The 14120-nt window shown below is 40.0% G+C and overlaps 1 long non-coding RNA gene across 2 annotated transcripts in view; it reads left to right on the top strand.

Moving 5' to 3' along the window:
- Window positions 1-14120, top strand: part of LOC113747779 (uncharacterized) — a 29378-nt gene that overhangs the window by 7893 nt on the left and 7365 nt on the right. For both annotated transcript variants that reach the window (XR_003463885.1, XR_003463884.1), the window contains exon 2: window positions 9118-9203. This is a non-coding gene — a long non-coding RNA (uncharacterized LOC113747779). The remainder of the gene's footprint in view (window positions 1-9117; window positions 9204-14120) is intronic.

The raw sequence follows: 14120 nt of genomic DNA, 5'->3' as shown, positions 1-14120 counted from the left end.
CTATTAGTGTGTGGTGAATGGGTGTTAAAGAGGCATTAACTTAAAGAACTTGTAGAAAGGCGCTTTAAATGAAGTTCAGTCCATTTCCTTGTATTAGTTTACGGCAGACCTGCCATTTCCAATTGGCGGACACGTTGACGTATCGCGACCAACGACCAACCCGCTCAATGCGGCGTCTAGTTATATAGGTCTACTGGTTTGGATCCCAACATTAATGCTAATCAGATAACGTGCTACCGTGGTGGCTGACTCACCTGGATCCATTAATTGGGGAAAACCCCACTGCGAGTTCCTCTTTCCACGCCAGAGTAGCGTCCTCTCTCTGGCAGACACACTGGCTCCACTCGTTGAACTTATGTAAATCTTACATTACAGAAACCCTTTTTCAACTTTCCAACAACGACACACACCTGTTTGACCTGCGCGCGCTGCACTAACTTCTTTGTGCGAGCCGCAACTCAGCACGCGTGTGGCGTTAACACATCGGTTAATTGCGTTTCAGAAAATAACCAGGGTAAATTTAAGGGACAAAGCCCTCTAGGCTATAGTATTATGATGTTGGACCTTTGGCGCAAAGAAAAAATGTCGGTGGCGTATTTATAACAACAGTCCAACATCAGGGTGGATGTATGAATTAAATGTTGGCTTCTGACACGAGAGATGGTTTGCTTCCCGTTTCTTCACCGACCACTGGTTTCTTTTAACCACTGACTAATGTCACAAACCATGCTCTGTTGACCAAACTTTTGAAACAGTGATGTGTTTTTGTGGGACTTATGAGGAGGACAGTTGTAGCCTGAGTTTTCCTCTCTGTCAGCCACGTGGGACACAAATGAATCTATTCCATGCTATGAAACAAACTTGGATTGTCATACAAAAATGAGATCATTGCCAATAAATCAGTATGTTTTGGTTTTGCAAGAGAACCTTCAATGGCGGTAATATCGGCTGTCTGGCAAATGTACATCTGGTTAACGTCCTCTTTTCATAAAGAACAGTGCACAGCTGCTTCCCTGAGCTTTTAGCTGGAAAGCACTCAGGCGTAACCAACCACACAGATGAGATGGTCCCAACGGGACTGACTGACATTGCTTGCAAATACATGTCTTCTTGGTATAATAGAATTGAATTTTGTCATAACATCTGTGCATGGCTACTACAGGATGGTTATAGTTAAAGAGAAATGTGTTGGGATGACAATAAACAAAGTAAGAAAAGATTGTGGCATATGAATGTAAAGTGTATTTATTGTATTTGGACATCAATTATGACGTCTGGTGCAACGACGTAATTTGGGGATGGGGGGCAAAAGGCGTTTTGGTCCCCTGCAGTTTTTAAGACCAAAACAACAAACATAAGAGACTTCTTTAGAAGTCAAAGTGTAGTTACTCAAATAATGCATTACACCATCCTCCAACACCTTCACTGGCTCCCCATAAAGCAGCATATCCACTTCAAATCCTCCTCATCAATTACAAAGCTCTCAATAGTCTTGTAAAGTGTCTTTGAGTTTTATTGAAAGTGCTGAAATAACTGTGAGCCTCAACAATGCAAAGAATAAAAAAATCTTATATTTAATGCCAAAGAACTTATTTTCATGTATTGTTTTTATGTTGAAAGGCAGAAACTGTTTTAAAAAAACACCAACAATGAAAGATTTAGGGAAAAATACAATAAAACCTCAGATACAAATGTGATTTTATACATCCATACTCATGATAATTGTGAAAGTTTTTTCCTCTTAACCATATCATCAAAATTGATGATTGTTGCACCCCAATTGTCCCTGCTCATGTCATATCATATATTTTTGTCAGGTGACGGATGTAGAGATGCAGAGGAGACAGAGGGGAGAGCAGGGAGGCGGAGGAGATGACGAGAGAGCGGAGGCTGGAGGAGAGTGAAACACAAATTGGGTGATAATGTTGCTCATGCTACAACCACTCAAACCAAAAAAGGGAACAGTAAACTTAAAGTCGAATAGAAAACTAATAGGAAAACACAGTGAACTTCACCTAATGTTTGTTCCCGGTGGTAAAACCAGATGAAGCACAGGAAGAACATGCAAAGACCCGCAGCGCTGGTTTTGTTCAAAACACAGGAGCTTCTTCTTGTGTGAGCCACCACTAACCACTGAGCCATCGAACACCCTGAAAGTGTTCCCGTGTGACTAAAGGGTTTGACGTGGAGAGGTGGCTGGGGTTTCTAGCTGGAGCCCCTCGGCCACCGCAAGTTCCTCCCGTCCCTTGATGTCCTTTTGTTTTTCTTTTGTCAGAGCATGGTGTGTCGACTGTCACTGCCCAGAGGCTGTCAGGAAGGAAGGGACTGACCACAAACTGTCCTGCGGTCAGTCACACAACCAGTTAAACCGCCTGTGTGTGTGTGTGTGTGTGTGTGTGAGAGAGAGAGGGGCTCAGAGAGAATTTTTTCTCCTCTATATGTTGACACTCACTATATACACATGTACTCACATCTGAGAGTTTCCTGACCTTGGCCTCAAATATTTGAGCCATTTTTCCAGATGTCAGACTACATTAGGAAATATACACATCTAGGAAATATCTGACTCTATCTTGGCAATATTGTGGTCTTTACTTCTGCTATATTTACTGCAGCGTATGTAAACAGTTAAAAGCACATATGTCCTGCAAGACCGTGACACTCTCGTCATTTCCTCAGATGGATTCTGAGTTTGCAATATTTTTCATGCATTTTTGATGTTTTTAGAATTGCAGTTTTGCGATCATTTGGCTTGAATTAATTTCCCTCACACAGGGACAATGGAGCACAAAGACTTGTTTTTTTTTTGATAATGTCAGCAGTCATAAATAAGTTTAGCTTTATAGTCAGCATCTGTGTGTGTAGGAGGGTGTTGTGTGGTGTGTGGTTGGGTGTGGGGGGGGGGGGGGATGGATAAAATGAGTAAAAGATACAGAAAAAGCCAGCTGGTTAGAGGACGCTGCTGAACCATTGGCGTCCTGTTAGAGCGCCGGCCCTCTTTCACCCACGCAACCTTATACGCAGCAAACGAGGGCCAAAGGTAATATTTAGGGACGCATGGGTACACAGCTAAACTCCAAACACACTCGCTCTGAAACAAAAGTTGGACGCGGGAAGAAACCGGGAGGGACCTAAACATGTGGAGATGATGTGTGGTGAGATGTTTTTTTTCTCTCTCTCTCTGCCCAGTAGAGATGTCAGACTCTAATATTAGCCAGTGTCTACTGGGCCATCACAAGGACTTTACTGGATTTTACTGTAGCTTAAGATTCAAAGGGTTGTAGAGTTCATAATTCTCTCTTCAATTCATTGTTTTACCATGTTACACTCAATCAGTAACATTCATGGATGCTCCCTATCGCTGGTGTTTGCTTTCTGCTTGTCCCTCATCCTTTCTTCAGCAATGGACACTCTGAAGCCGCCCATTACCACATAAAAGGTAAGAACGACTTCTATATCTGTCCTATCTGTCCTCCTGTATCTATTCACAATCATATGTGTGTGTCTGCAGCCCAGTCTGGGGGTTGCTTGTGACTTATGGTAGCTACCTCTAGCTATTAAACCAACCCCAACTGACTGACCATAGCTCTATGTCTCTGAGCTCTGACCTTGCATTCAGCCCCGTAGGGCTCTCCACAGCAGATCCGTGTGTTTCCTATTGATCCCCTCCTCAAGGTGACTGACATACCCCATGAGGATAGAGTTCGCTGCCTGCCAGGATGGGAGGATAATTTACTGTGGATGCTAGATTTAGCCTGACCTCTTGCAGCAGGGCATTATATGTTCTGTCCAAAGGGTAGACATTTACAGAATCAGCCAGTTTTGATGTGACCCGCCTGTAAAAAAACATTATTTTCACCTATCAGGGGCCTGTCCGAACTGGAAAGGAAAATAAAAGGTTGAAAATGTGGACCTAAAAGAGATGTGACTGTGGTTCTTATTTCTTCCACAGGTATCTGTTCTTATAAGCAGTTCTTCAAACCGGGAGAATCTTTCGGAGAGGCTGTGACAAGTGCTTCTGTCACACTTTGGTGTCTACTGCGTCACGTGAGTAGATTGTTCACTTCAGGTCATGTGAATGGATTTCAGTTATATAACGCCTTGCTTATGGGAATTCCGTCATCGTGCCTGTTCCTGATAGTCTCATAAATCACTCTTCTCTTCCTTCCAGGCCAATGAAGCCCACCTCCTGCCCAGGAAGTGTCAGCGGATCAGGACAGAGTTCGGTTACCCGGTAGTTTATAAAGAAAACCCACAGGCTGAGTGCCGAGCCTACAGCTGGATAGGTGACATACTGGACTGGTTTTAAACATGTAGATATGAACTATAAAGATAGTACATTCTGTGTATATATAGTTGTCAAACTTTGGTTCTGAACAGCGTAACATTGATGATATTACTGTACAGTTTGACTGAGGACAAGTCAAATCATTTGATGCTAAAGGTCTTACTGGAAACAAAGAACGATCAAGTCGATATTATTTGTAGATTTAACCTCGTCTGTTGACTGTGTTTTATGCAACTCACTGTGTCACAGTGGCACATGATGATTTATACTGAAGAGGTTTAACGTGAATTTAGTCCGATGATGATCATTTTGTCTGATCTGAGATCTTTGCTGCAGAAGAACTGAACAGCTGTGTAGAATGTTGGCAGTGATGTTTGGAACATGTGCATGAAAGTGGAATGGAATGAAGTGTATTTTTATTAAAGGAGGGTGATGTTACCCACAGTCTGATGTATGATTGTTTACATTGCCTGATAACAGGACAACTGAGCTACTAAGACATACTATACAATGCTATTATAGCCCTAATACATAATATGGAAGTATTCAGAGGAAGCTGAAGCTGAACCACAATAAAAATGTAGATCTGATATATAAATGTGGCCATGAAAGTAACCCAGGGGGAAAAAACAACACAAACTTTAACGTTAATTATTAAAAAAAAAAGGAGTGTCGTTAAGCTCAGTTGGTAGAGCAGCTGCCCCATGTGTGAAGGCTCAGTCCTTGCTGGGGAAGCCCCGGGTTCCACTCTGACCTGTGGCTCTTCCCACTGTCATTCCCCGTTCTCTCCCCCCACATCCTGTCACTCTTCAGCTGTCTCTGTCAAATAAGCTTAAAAGGCCAAAAAATTATCTTAAAAAAAAAAAAAAAAAGGAGGTCCGATTGAGATGATGAAGACTTCAGAGTCAGCTGATAATTCTCTGTGTGTTGTTAATGCGACACCCCCTAGGGTCTAACAACAAATTTAAACATGCTCTCTGGAACTTGACCAATCAAGGAATTCCATTCCACCTATTCTTTACATAAAACTAGCTCAGAGAAACACACAGAGCGAGTGACACCTGATCAGCCTTGATCAGGTCTTTAATTTAATTAGGAGCTTTCCTTTTACAACAGCGGAGGCTCAATGATAAACAAGTTTGGACGTGTATGAATACAAAGAGGACCTTTATTTTTTATTTTTTAAAAGCAATGTGAGATAAAGAAACTCTAATTATAATGGTTTATAGTTAGGATAAAAGGAATAGTTATGGAGTTTTTATTTTATTTTTACAGTTATTAAATCCTGATTTGGGCTATTAAATAAAATTGACTTGATCTACTTCACGTTTTATAAGCTGTACATTACACTGTACAAAAAGTAAATGAAAATAATACATACAATATAAAACATCATGTAATGTTTACAGTTTTTTAATAATTCTCCGATTTAATCGCCAACATTCATCTTACTGAATAATAGCTGCGCTCAAAGTTTGTATCAATTGACAACTTCACACTGACTCGCAGTCTCAGGCCTGTCAGTGTCTCCTCAAAGAGTGCTGCTTTAAGGACTGGCAATTACAGTCGCTACACAAGTAAATATCTTGTAAAAAACACTGTAGCAACATAAAGTGCAAAGTGGGTCTAATGGAAAAGAGCATCCTTTTCTCTGTCAGGACACCACATACACAGGGATACACAAATCAGAGTGAATTAAGTTTCTTTCAAATAGATGCACATACATTAAATCGGCCAGGGTCGAGCTGCTGAAAACATCTGGCTGAGGACAGACAGGCAGATGGGGATGAGCCCTGTAGGGCCTTAAAGAGACTATCATGAGGTCAGCCATGGGTGGCGGAGGCACTGTGCAGCAGGCTCTCCTCTCGGATGATAATATAACATGCGAAGAAGGAAGTCTGAAAATCCAGAGGCTTTCCTCCAGCAGGTGTGGTATTTCTCCACCAGAACGCATCATAGAGGCTCCAGAGCCTCAGTGGACCATACGACACAGGTCACCTGGAGAAAAAACATTATCATGGCAATTATGAAATGATTTACACGAACACAAATACAATAAGAGTAAAATCATACTCCATACAGTGTGCGTCCAAATGGACCAATTAGATTGCAGACTACCTCTGCGGCTGAAGTAGTCTGCAGAGTTATTACCCGACAAGGCAACAGCTGGAGGGATTCTACCAAGCAGCTCTATGATCTGGGCTATATGATCTGAGGTGGATGGGGAGAGCAAACACAAAGTGTGCCAAGTTAATACGCTCATAGTCGATTACAAATTTTTAAAAATAAATTTGTGGTCTGTATGATGGTTTAAAAAAGAAAATGTTACGTGCATAAATAACATTCATCAAATCATACTAAACACACCTTCCTCCTGAGAAATGGACTTGCTGACTTTGGGTTCGAACAGGGAGTCTCCAGTGACCAACTCAAAGGCCTGAAAGAGAGCAAAGAGTTCTTTACATGGTTACGTTTGGGGTTCCTCAAGACTCAGTGTTAGGCCCATTATTGTTATTTTGAATAAATGAACATTAAACATTAACATTGAATTTCTTTGCAGAAGATACAAATTCATCTTGTTTTGGTAAGAATTTGAAACAACTTTTTTCCGCTGTGGAAAAATATTATTAAATATTGTCAGTTGTTGGGTTTTAACAGCAACAAACAAAACAAAAAAAGATGATGAATTGAGGATTCAGAAATCAGTGATTATAGATAATAATTTATCGACATATAAATCATGCCAAGCAAAAAATGTAAAAAGTTTTGTAATATTGCATGAAATGAAAACGTTTTATTATACACTGTTTTTCATCTAGACTTTTTATACTTTACTTACTGTGTGGAAATATAAGCATATACTGAAATGAACTCAAGTTAAACTTTTATACTAAGAAAGAGAAACAAAAATACCATCAACTACCATCTTTTTGCTTTTGTTCTCCAGCGCGTGACATAGCACTGTGGATCTATGCAAAACAAAGAACCAATTCATTATGTTCAGTTGTTTTTATTAGAAAAGATTATACCCTCACTGACCTGCTAAAATGCCGTGGACACACACACAGGTAAACCACAGCATTTAAATTTTATTCTAATATTGTAAACATGTCAGATTTAGATTTAACCACCACAAGTCCCATTACCGATCTGACAAAAGTTACCAAAAAAATAATTGGATAACATTTTTTTTTTTAAAAGTGATTTTGATAGAATGGTACAGCTATAACATGAGTCTTGCTTGAATATTTCACACAGTGCAACACATATATAGATTAGTATTTCCCTCACCAGGCAGGCGACACTCCGATGTCAGCAGGCGGCCGTACTCAGATCCCAGTAAAACCTCTAGTGAGCGGTACTGACGAGTCTGGATCTCCTCACAGAAATGTTTGTACTGAAGGAGAGACAAATGCAGCAGAGATTTTTATTTTATTTTCAGGACAAATGAATAATATGGCTGCCGAATCAAGACACATTGGAAATCAAGTGGCATTGTCTCATTCAGCGTTTTTTGCTTGATTGTAGGCATGATTTTTTTTTTACACTTATTTTCTCCCTCACGCTTTTCCAGAGAGGAAACAGAGATTGACTGTACAGCCATTTAAAACAATCAAACAAATTCAACACTGGCTATGTAATTGGTCACTTTACAATATAAAGTATAAAGCAGCTCTACTGACCACCCAGCAGGAGCTGCCCAGATCCGCAATTTTCACTGTGATTTCCTTCAATCTGTATGGATTCAGCTCTCCTTCCTTGAAAGAAACAAGAGAATGTGTTATTCAATTATTACTCATTCCAAGAAATAATGTTTTTTATAGTAATAAATAATAAACATTGGAGAGTTAGTTTTGTCCATCTCTGATGTTTTGGACATTTTGCACAGAGAACGGGCTCTGTATATAAAACACTGACACACAAGTATCTCTGCTTTGCACACTCCCATCATGATCCATGTATGCATTAAAAAAAACAAAAACCAAACTGTACCTGTGGTTTCTTTCCTGGTCAGTACAGCGGAGGGAGGGCTGCCACCTGCTGGGACTTTGTGGGACTGCCCCTCCAGACACATCGGATGTTCTCAGGCTTTGATGTCCGTGTGGGATTTTTACATGGCCTGGTGGAGAAGATGTGAACTGCAGACGGAGGTGAGGATCCGCAGGGAGCCGAGTATGGTATCTGGGAAACAAACAGGCACCAAAAACAACGTATGTAACTTTTAAAGTGATGATTATAAACGTTGTTTTTGGTGCCTGTTCCAATATGGCGGCGACGTCGACGTACGATTCAGCGTTCAATGCGGCGTCTATGTCTATATGTCTATGATCCAAACCACAGCAGCCATTTTGACAGGAAATAGTCGGGTCAACACGGGTGTTACCAATGACACTAATGAAGCTCCCGTTTCATTTATTGCAGCAGAGCGTTTCCAGTGAGTGACCTGCACCACAGCGTGCAACCTGACTCTGTTTGACCTGAATGGCACGGATTAATTAGCGTCATTGGTAACACCTGTGTCCCCCCTTAAATGGCTGCTATGAAAAAGGACTATTGAAACTGTGAGTTCTTTTTACTGCTGTTGAAGCCCGTAGAAGCATGTAAGGTCATTTATGCTTATTTGAAATGTGTTAGATGTTGATGCGCATGTACTAAAAATGTAAAAGAAAGTGTTTGTGCATTCGTGTGCAATGTATGTGTAAATAATAAGGGGGATCAGAAATTTAATTAATTATAGTTATTGCTGGTTAATTCTGTGTCGGAGCAGACAAAGTTCTTGAAATGGGGGCAATGGAGCTAGGAAGTTCACATTGTAAATATGTGTGCAGGCTTTTGATGTCCATCATCATCGCTGCTCGTGGCTGCTTCATCTTGTGGTCATCGCTGACATGTGGATGCTGTACCATTGAGGGCGGTAGGAACAAAATCTAAATTAAAACCAGCCATGGAGAATATTTTTTTATTTATCTAATTGTTTTTTTTGTTTTTTTACATTAATGCATACTTGAGCCACTGGACCACAACTAAAAACTAAGATGAACTGACATAATAACTAAACTCAAGGCTAAAGGAATCACTAAAGGAGTACTCGGTCTAATAACCTCAAGTGAACTTCATGTAATGGAAAGTAAGACTAAACAAAGACTACTGCAGACTGGTAAGTGATAATGAAAGTGTTGGTACAACAGAGGATACATTACATTTTTGTATGGAGTACTGGAAATGAACATTCCTAATTTCTAGTTACTGCAGTTTTGACAGTATTCATCTCAGTTGATTGCATTTTTTCACTTTCCTTGAATCAGTGCTTGTGTGTTTTGTTTGGACTGGAGGTCTCACTTCTCTTTTTACAGTTGCTAACACCAATGTCCTCATCGAACCCAGTAAATTAATCGATCATAGAACCTGTACTGGGCTGTAAGATACTGTAGATACTGGACGCAGGATCAGCAGGTGACATAAACATAGGTCAAATTGGGGAAATTCCAGTAATGGTTGAAGCTGTGGTCCTGAACAGGGACTGGTCTACTTCTACCTCTGAATAACTATGGAAATAGAATGATGAGTGGAAATGCAGTAAAGAGTTTTTTGTTCCCAGATCCAATGACCACCACACATGCTGAATTTCATCTAATAGACATCCTGTAATTTTCATGCTTGCTCTGGAACCCCAGCATCTTTGATCCACATCCTGGATTATGTGAACAGAAAATCTTATTTGTGGTAGAATTATAAATTAAATATATTGATGAATGGCTGACTGTCGCACAGTGTGGTAGGTCGAGGTCAACAGATTCTACACGAGTGAGGCTGACTGTGGTAGGTTGGCTGTAAACAAGTGAAAGAGGTTTTGCCTCTGGGGTTGAGCAGTGTGGTAGGTCCAGTAGTTCTCAGCAGAAAAGGACCACACAGACATCCAAACCACTGATGATCACACTGTTGTGACAAGACGTGGATCCATTAATCAAAAGCTTTTCTATCAGACTCATCTTACAACTTCTCTAACAAACTGAACTGTATATCGACACCTACTTTCTCTTTAAGCATCAGCATTTTAGCATTGTCATTGTGAGTGTGTTAGCCTCAACACAGACATTTTTGATTAGCTGTTGTGAAGTTCAAAGTCTTTGGCTCTCATTGTCGCCATGTTGGCAGTCCTGGCTAATCTAAAAATCAGAAAAGATGTGGATCATCAGTCGACCTAAGGTGGGTTAGGGTCATCTGTAATGGCACCCACCTGTCAAAGCGGCCACACCCTAATTATGCATAACTTGAAGCCTAAATGTAATTTGAACAGGCCAAACTCGGCCCAAAACTCAGACTTGATTACTGCAACGCACTTCTCATCGGGACCCACAGTAAACACCTTCAGCAGTTACAACAAGTCCAGAACAGCGCTGCTAGGATTCTGATGAGAGTATGAAAATCAGAACACATCACCCCCATCCTTCACTCACTGCACTGGCTTCCCATCTCTGCTAGAGTTCAGTATAAAATCTCTCTTCTCACTCACCAGTGCATCTATGGCAACGCACCCATCTACCTCAAAAAACTGCTTATCCCACAAACCCCTACACGATCCCTCTGCTCCAAAAACTCTCCTTTGCCCGAGGACCAAGCTCAGCACCATGGGCGACAGAGCCTTCTGTTACGCTGCACCCCGCCTATGGAATGCTCTTCCTGACCATCTGAGGGCATCACAGACCCTTGAAAGTTTTAAAAAAGGACTTAAAACTTTCCTTTTTTCCACATCATATCGTTTTTAACCTTATTTCTTTTGTTGTGATATACAGTACTTGTTGCTTTGTGTGCGTATATTATGTGTGTGTATTGTAGCACTTTGAGATTTGCTTCAAATGTAAAGTGCATTATAAATTAAATGTATTATTCTTATTATAATAAGCAAAACAAAGTGTTTCGCAAGATTATTTTTAAGATTATGATAAAAATGCAGTAGCAGTTTAAATAGTTCATAATGTATCGTGTTGTGCCAAATAACCTGTTTTCTTGACATCCTTTGAAATGTGTATGTTGTGATGTCAAACAGTATGTAGCACTTTGACTGTAAATAGATTTGGAGTCCCAAGTAAATAATGAATACACTTTTCATTTCCAAATTTAAATGGCAGTGAAACCTTTGAAGTTTCTAAAAGTAGGACTTTGTACTGTAGTGGAGCCAGCCTTGTGGTATCTGAGTCTCATCCTGCTTCACTGTTCCAAAGGGATAAAACACAGAATTCAATAAATAACAGTACTGGGTGACCAGTGCGGTAGTTGGTAAAAGCAGACCACACAGAGGATGAACCCACTGATGAATGACAGGTACTTACTGTGGATTCTTAAGTCACAGGCGGTCTCAGTCTACACCACCCTCTTAGCGCGCATCTGTGTGCAGTGGCCGTGTGTGATATTTTTGGTTGTGTGACTCACCCTCAACACTAGCAGCCGAACTGGATGCTGTGGCTTGGCTGTTAATGACAGTGAATAGTGCTGTTACAACCACAGCTATGGATACACGGGCATCAGGACACTGCTATAGAAAACATGCTGTGTGTAAAGCTGCACGTACCAGAACAGTGTGTATTGACTCATAGATTCAGTCGGTGTGATGTTTTTTGAATGTAAAATATCTTTATTCGACCTTTTCTCAAAATGTGTTTCAAGAACAGAAATCGTCATCATGGTGAGTTGGAATACTATTCACAAATAGGAATTAATTCGACATAATTTTTCAAATCAAAATCAGCATGTCATCATAATTCATGAAAAGCAACAAGCCTCTTTCAGTCTCTGTCCACGATCAAGCAACTTTTATAAATAGACTTTTATACATTTTTGGGTGTTGAGATTTCAACAAGCAGTCATCCATTAGTGAGTCAAGATTGAATCTGAGATGTTAAGTCTGATGTGACAGAACAACAATCATCATACATCATACCAAAATACATAAAGTAAACCGTAACAGAAAGGAAAGATTCTGTAGTTAACACAGAACAAAGATCTCATCAGAAGTACTTGACAAATATCAGTATATCATTCTTTTGTTATACAAAACAAAAACTGATTCTTCTTTTTTTTTTTCTTTTTTTTTTTTCATGTTAACACATGAGCATTGATGGTATTTTGGCAACATCTGCATTTCAGGAGTTAACAGAAAGTCAACTATTAACATAAGTCACTAGACATTATTCATCTTTGCCCCCGGCCCGGCCCACCCCCAACATTATGTCTTTATACATGATATTGCATGATAAAAACTATGGTGAAATCCTTGACACATCAATGACATTTACATAATCAGCAAACATTTTAGATTGCTGCTAGAGATTGGAAATGACTTATGATCGTCTCTGTGTCCTTTTTATTAGCTTTTCTTTTTTTTTTTATGTCTTTATGATTCTGATTGAGGTGAATTCAGCTTTGGAGTCTAAATCACAAACTGAAAATAAAGGAAAATCAAGCACTTTTTAAACTCTACATATCAAAATGTTTCCCCAAATTCGGTTAAATAATCAGGGGGATTTTTTTTTTTGTTTCAGCTGTTTGACTTGAAACTGAATTGACCTCAAATCTGCAGTAAAACCCACCTAGCTTCAGAGCTCAGTCAGAGCAGAGTATGTAGTCTTTAGTAGAAAAAAACTACAGTGTCACTACTTGTTTTGCTGGTTCTGCACCACATCTGAATTAAATCAAGAGTTCTTAGAGGCACCTGGAGTGGTACAAATATGTGCTCATCAGGGTTAAGGTATTGTCAGTTCCTTGTTAAGGTATTTTTCAGTTCATCGTCAAGTCCTCAGGAACAGAGTACCCGGAGAGGAGACCAGACCAATGATCACACAAGTAATGAAGCTTGGAAGCCTGACGTGACCCCTCGGGTCTCTGGGCTTTTTTTTTCTTTGTTGTTTTCTTTCTGTAGATTTGTCGTGAAATATGTCCTGGGCCCGTGAAAGTATTCCCAAATGAGAGATGCATGTCTAAATCACAATATGTACTACAGGTATATGAGAGACATTACTGCCATTTATACCATTAGATATAAAAAGAAATCACCATGCTGATGTCTCAGCAAGGGCACTGATTTTCTCAAACTATCATGTACATATCAAAAGCAAAAACACATTTCTTGCAATACCAAATGGATGAGGTCTGTAGATACTGTTTCAATTGTTTGTATCATATTTTTCAAATGCTTGCACAGTTACTTCAGGGTTATAGTGAAAGAAACTCTTCTTGAATAAGGGCCCCAGCACGCCTACCCTAAGATGGTTGATAGATGTAGGCCAAGGTCCGTGCAGAGCCAGCATGGACAGTATCATTAGAATTCAGCATAAAGGGGCTGTTTTCATATTGTCTTAAAGGCCCAGCTTGGAAAACCAGAGTAGTACTATTCTTCCACTAATGTGTCAAACTGAAACTTCACTATGGAACGATGTTGTGGAGTGATGCGTAATTTGGGCGATGACCACATCACAAGAGCATTAAAAATCTTGCTCACGTGTCTGGCTTGTTTGTGTTTGCTGAGCATTTCCATAATGAGCCTTTTAATACAGTACTGTGTACACAGCTTCCTGAGAGTTAGCTAGCTCTGAAAACACACACTGCACATCTAGCTATCTGCTCATTAGATGTTTATATATGGTAGGGATGCACCAATAACCAATACAAGTCACATGTAGCCTACTGAGGCAACATGTGACTGAAATTAGGTATCTTGTGTCAACGCATCATTTATGAGTAACTCAAATTTTGTTTTTATTCATTTATTTTTTGTATATTTCTGATGTAACAATAATGGTTTCCGTTAGTAATGCATCCCTAACAAAGTATAACA

The sequence above is a fragment of the Larimichthys crocea genome, chromosome XV (assembly GCF_000972845.2).
Source record: "Larimichthys crocea isolate SSNF chromosome XV, L_crocea_2.0, whole genome shotgun sequence".
Lineage (NCBI taxonomy): Eukaryota > Metazoa > Chordata > Actinopteri > Sciaenidae > Larimichthys > Larimichthys crocea.
Note: the sequence above shows the minus strand (reverse complement) of the source record. Positions and strands in the feature narration are given on the sequence as shown.